Source organism: Macadamia integrifolia, unplaced genomic scaffold (assembly GCF_013358625.1).
Source record: "Macadamia integrifolia cultivar HAES 741 unplaced genomic scaffold, SCU_Mint_v3 scaffold1058, whole genome shotgun sequence".
Taxonomy (NCBI): Eukaryota; Viridiplantae; Streptophyta; class Magnoliopsida; order Proteales; family Proteaceae; genus Macadamia; species Macadamia integrifolia.
The window spans coordinates 1544-8181 of record NW_024868070.1 but is presented as its reverse complement, the minus strand read 5'-3'; positions in this window follow the sequence as shown (position 1 = coordinate 8181).

The following is a 6638-nucleotide window of genomic DNA, read 5'->3' as shown; positions in this document are numbered from 1 at the left end:
AAACATAAACCTAGAACTAGAGCTAGAGAAAGAGAAAACTAGAGAAAGAGATAGAGCAACTAAAAAAAAACCCTAGAAGAAGAATGGAGTGCCTTCTCCCCTTGTGTTAATTCTATTATATAGTGAATGGGGGAGGGAAGCTAACGATTTTAACTTCTAAAAAAAAATATTTTTTTATCTTATTGATGAGGTGGAGGAGAGAGAAGATATAGAATTGTAGAAAGTAGGGAATCTCCAACGATTTTGCTTCCTTTTTGCTTCTTTTTTTTTCATTTTTTTCTCTCTTTTCTTCAAACGTGGGCAGCATCTTGGACGATTTTTTTTAATTATTTTTTTCCTTTTTTTCCCTTTCCTATTTTTTCTCCCTTTTTTTATTTTTTATTATTTCCTTATTTTCTCTCCTCTTGCGTAAGAAACCCTTTGGCCAACCTCCTTTGAGTGATGAGTAGGAGAGAGAAAATCTTCTAAAAAAAACCTCAATAAAATGGCAACTAAGAGGTTCGAACTTAAGCTTCCGCTAGGGTGAGCTATTTTGGACTTTAGCTGAGGTGGGACTCTGATAGGGCTTCCGCTGGGAATAGGCTATGGGACGGCTAGGTTGAGGTGGCACTCTGGCAGAGCTTCTATTGGGGATAGGATAATCCTAATGATTGAGGAACTTTGAATGCTTGAAGAACACTTCAGATCTTATGAAGATCTCTTCAAAGGCTTGACGAACCTCAAAAGGGGGAGGGAGACTAAGGAGAAACTTTCCTACCAAAACTCACTCAAAGGAAGCAAATGATTGAAGAGATTCGAAGGCCCGAAGAACACTTCGGATCTTATGAAGATCTCTCCAAAGACTTGAAAAACCTCAAAGGGGAAGGGGGAGGACAGAGGGCAGAGCTTCTCTCACTAAGAGGCTTGGAATCTTGTGGTGTATTGGTGTGAAAAACCAAAGGGAGGGGGGGTATTTATAGGATTCTTGAACTAATGGGGAGGGAAAGGGAATTCCCTTCGCCAATAGGGGAATAAATTATTTTTTTATACCAATAGGATGAAAGTAAGAAATTTTGGACCAATGGGGTGGAGGGTAAATTTCTCTGGCCAATAGGGGGAAAGGTAACTTTTTTATATCAATAAGGTTAAAAGATTTCTTTTCGGACCAATGGGAGGTTACGGAGTAGGGTATGCTTAGCTAGGTAGCGTAAAATGCACTGGGTCAGTGGAACACAAATCCTAACCATTAATAATGGCACAGGTAAGGATGCACGGGGCATGTATGGATGCATGCAGGAGACGGGAAGTGGGGGCACACTAGCTGGCAAGGTGCACACGGGCTGACCTATGTTCGTATGGGATGGCCCACGTGTGCGTGTGGGTTGGACAGTGGCTGCACACAGGCTGGTCTGTGTGTGTGCACAGGCTGGCCTTCGTGCACCCACGTGCTATCCTACGTGTGCGCTCGGGCTGGCCTGCGGCTATGCACGGGCTAGCTTGCATACGTGTGTGGGCTGGCCTACAGTTGCGTGGAGGCTAGCCTGCCGTTGTGCGCAGGTTGGTGCACATATCATGGTGCGAAAAAATATAAGTTTCTAGGGAAGATTACGGGAGATTTGACGGTCTGATTTTGACATACCATATGTCATTGAAATCATATTTTCGAGTACTATCCATCCGTACAATCTTCTTGACTGGATTCCTTCATATATAAAAAGTTAAAATTGGACCCTCTTTTCTCCCACGTGGGGTTTCTAGGTTTTTAGGTAGGGGGTGTTTCCGGGTTTCCTTAAGGGGTGTTTGGTTCAAGAAATCAAATGGTGTATTTATCGGATATGAATGTCAATCTTTTGATAGACATTCTTTGAATTATGTTTCTTGCTAAAAAATCATTTGGTTGCCTTGTGGCTGGTACATGTTTCTTACTGGAAAACTGTTTGGTTACCCTAAGTCTATGTAGTAATTCTTGCTGTAAAACTGTTTGGGTATCCTAAATCTGTGTAGTGATTCTTACTATAAAACTGTTTAGTTACCCTAATCCTATGTAGTAATTCTTCTTATAAAATTATTTTGGTTCAACTAAAGCACTTCATTCTTATGACTTTAAAATCTAAGTATTCATTGGTATCTTTTATTTTGAACATAAGTTGGGAGTTATCGAGTTAGCGCATTATGATTTATGACCAATGGATCTGGTTCTGCCAGACCACCACGACTCCTTACTAGAGAAAGGGGTGGTAAGGATTCTTCTTGTTATCAATCATTATCTCTGTTGATCAGAAGCAAGAAGTCACGTCCAAGATCCGCATTTCATCATAGCCGGAGGGGGTGACAAAAATGGGTGTCTATAGAATGCCCCTCTTTGGCCGAGGCATGTGCCAATGGCCTAAGGGCAAAGAAAAGAACAACCACATTTGGTCTCCCAAAGCATGCACTACCATCATATTACTCATTAATGATGGAGTTGAAAAACGTAATAGGTAATATCTTTTAACTACTTTAAAGTTTAAGACTATCCTGGACTACCGATTTGTAGGAAAGAAATTTGCTACTCTTCCAATCCTACAAAAGACGTTAGTATTTGATCTTTATCTTTTCCTATGCTGGTCTTCCATGTGCCAGTCTAGGGAATTCGGTCTCCAGGCTGGGTCTTTTGACCCAATTTGGGCTATCTGGGACCATCGACTACAAGAAAGAAATGCACTGCTCTTTCAATCTTGCAAAAGAAAAATATTTGGATTCCTGAATTTTCCTTAGCCGAGCTTCCATGTGCTAACCAGGGGAATTCATCAATGAGATCGGGCCACTTAGAGCCGATTCAAAGAGATTGGGCCGCCTGGGGCCGGTGAATGCAATTGGGTCGCCTGGGGCCGGTTCAATAAAATTGGGCCACCTGGAGCTGGGTAAATGCAATTGGCCCACCTGGGGCCAGTTCAATGCAATTGTTTGACTTTTCCTGATTCTTGATTTTTGGCTCTTTGATTTGGAATCTTGCTCTTTGCTTTTGATTTGGAATCTAGCTTTTTGCTTTTGATTTGCTTTTTACTTTGAATTTTGACTATGAAAAATTCTTTACCTATCAAGAAAAAATTTTGACTTTTACCTTCCTCTTTTTCATGTGATATAATTTTCACCTGCCACATTAATTTGAATTTTACTTTCCCTTTGATTTTTACCTTCCACTTCCATATGATATAATTTTCACCTACCACATGAATTTGAAATTTACCTTCCCTTTCATTTTTATTTTCCTACCAAGAAAATAGTTTTTAACTTGGTATCTAGTGGAAAGAAATTTTGATTTGTACCTTGGAATTAGAATAATATATATATATATATATATAGATATATATATGTTTACCCATAAAAGAGTCCCCTCCTTTGTTTATTCCCCATTCTGACTTTCCTAAGTTGGGATGATTTGTGAGTGAGTGAGTTCAGGTTTTGGAATCTTCTCGAAGATCCGAACCATTTTTCCTTTTTTCGGGTTTCTTCAAGTTTTTATCGAAGATCTTCAGGTTTTCCTTAAAGTTTTTCATCTTTCTCATGAAGATCTTCATAGTTCTTAAGGAAGGAGTCCTTTTGAGAATTTGACATCTTTTTGGACTTTTGTGCAAATTGGAAAACTTCTTGGGGATTTTTATGATTTTGGAAAATATGGCTGAAAGAAGAAAGAGAGAGACTTGTGGAGAAGTCTAGTTGGATGGTTATAGAAATTCTTCTCAAAGGGCCGAGGACCTTGTAGATTTCTACTCCGAACAGACTCTCCATAACACTCAGAACCATATTTGTAACTCAGTATAGAGCTCTTGGATAAGTCTTTACATTTCATTCATTATTTGCTCTTTTTTTTCATTTATAATTTTTTTGTTATCTTTTTTATTAGCATAAAGGGGGGGGGGTACCACCAACCTTGGCCCTGTATGGCCATCCGAACATGGTTCAAGATACTTCCCCGCAGAGTAAAGGAGGTGGTTGACTCATCTTGCCAGAGTTGGTTAACTTTCATAAAGACCAGAAAATTCAGCCAGGCATTGGTAGGGTCCCTGATGGAGCGATGGTGGCCGAGTACCCACTCCTTTCATCTTCCTATTGGTGAGATCACCATCACGCCCCTATACTTCTATGCCTTGCCTATACTTCTATGCCTTGATAGGCATACCATTTGGGGGGAGACCCTTGACCCTTCCTGAGACTCTGCCAGCCAGGGAGTTCGTAAACTTGACATGCATTGACATTATAGCTGATCAGACACATATCTGCCTTAATGAGATCAATGCGTGTTGGTGGAGTACTAGCCTGGGGGTAAACCCTGGTAACATTGCACAAGCGACCCGCTATTTCCTATTGTTTGTTGTGGGTCAATGTCTCTTTAGTGATCTTCGAGGAGGGGTGGATATTCGCCTGGTAGCCTTCTTCCAGAATCTTTGGATTGGGGCGGGGCTGCCTATACATAAATTTTACGGACCCTAGACCTGTTATCATATGGAGACCGAGGTCTCAAGGGAGCGGGCTACATTCTCCAGGTAATTCTTGTACTCATTTCCTTTTATTTGGTTGCATTTCCTTACTTTGATCTTTTAAATCAGCCCTTGTGCTTTGAGCACCTCGAGATTATAGCCCCTAGGCTGAAGGACCCTCGAGCATTGCCCTTTCCCATAGTCACAAGATGGGGAAATAGTCGGGTACTTAGGGGCCGAAGCCATCCTCCAAGGACCATTGCTTGTTCTCTTTTGAACGACCTTACAAAGCTATGCCACATTTGTCATTAAATTTTCTTCTGTCCTGTGTTGTACTTACTTTTTCTTGGATTCACAGGTCACATGGAGGCCATTCCAGCCTCTTACATTCCCAAACCTTGATGAAGTTGCTTTGGCTAGGTACCTAACTGAGAACCGGGTCCTATTCAAGGACATATAGGGCCATGCCTGGTACTTGGGAGAGAGAGTCGTACCCAATTGGTTTGATTTCGAGTCATGCCTCTCTCCTTATCTCCGTCCTTCCACCATGCATTGTCCAGAATGCATTCCTGCAGACCAGATTGAGAGGCTAACCCATGGAGTATGGGATGATTCATTCCTTGACCGAGATAGGGACTACAAAACCTTCCTTGAGGATCTTAGCCCTGATGGTCCAGTAGTATGTTGCCCTTTTTTGAATATTTCCTTCACTTTCTTTCTGCCTTGGTCTTGATTGATGTTCTTTCAGGGGAAAACACGATATGTAGATATTTCTATAGTTCAGTCACACATCAGTGCTGCTAGTCCCTCACAAACTGGACCCTCTACTAGTGTGGGTGGGTCTCTCAGGATAGCCACCATCCACTTCCATGGCTTCCTAGGTTTGTGCTACACCAACGCAGCCAATCTTAGCCTCCCTCATCTTCTGGAGCGGAGAAAAGATCTAGATGCTTCCCTTGGGCTGCCCATTCCTTATGACTATGTAAGTATTAGACCATCGCTCAACTGACTTTTGACCTCCTTTGACTGATACGCTCTTTCTCGGGTGTCTCCAGAGGTCTATTCTGAGATCAGGAGGATGCATCATGGCTTGTGTGAGGCAATGTTTTCCAAGGTATTTTCTATCTCTTTTTTTCTTTTTTCCCTTCTTCTTTCATTACTTTTCTTCTTGATCTTCTCTTATATTTCTTAGGACGGAAGGATTGTCGCCTTGGAGAGCCAAGTCATCTCCAACCAGCAGGAGAATGCCTAGCAGCATGCATTGATTTAAGATTTGACCCAGAGACTGGAGAATACTAGACTGGCATCCCCGAGCTCCTCGTCATTCCATGAGGGTGACTCAGAGTATGGTTTAGATGAGGATTTCAGCCCTTAAGGATCTATTTCTGTAGTTCCTGCAAGCACAAACACATGTATATTTTTCCTTTTTCTTTTCCCTCCCCCTGCTTATTCACTTTTTTTTTTCTTTTTTTTTTATTTTAGCATTTTATGGATGGAAACCTATCTTTGGCACAAAGAAAATTTCCTTTTATTTATGGTTTGGGAATGTTTAGAAAAAATTAATTCCAAAACTCAAGACTTCAATGGAACAATCGGGATAACACGAAAATCTAAGTATTTCCTCATTTTACTACCAAGTGAATTACAGGAAAATAAATTTCCTACCATAAACGAGATAGATAGGTAACAATATGGAAGACAATTCTTGGGGTGGGTAAAAGGTCACCAACTCTTCGGGGTCACCTGCTTCTAGTCCTTACTGTCAGCTAATGTAAGTGGGCAAGTAAAAATAAGTATGAGCTAATCCCATCAACCTGATATAATTATATTCAGGGATGTTTATCAGAAAATCTTCTCATGGCTTCCTTGGGCATCTCCATGCAAGTCCTTTGTAGTTCTTCCTTGTAGGTACTCTTTCCAATCAACAATGAGCTTGAACTCCGGGGCTTCCTTCCTTTCCTGGTAGTAAAGAACTCCAAGTCGGCATTCTTTTAATGGCCTATTTAGCTTCAGCTTATCAAGTAGCCATAGTTGAAAAATGGTGGGGCTTCTATGATAATGATCAAGTTTGCATCTATGGCTATGGCTCATGTCATCAAGTCCTTTGAATGTCTCTACAAGGACTATAGAAATGATATCTCTTCCTTTCTTCAATTGCTTTATCACTTCTATTAGGACAGTTGGTGCACCACGTCCAGG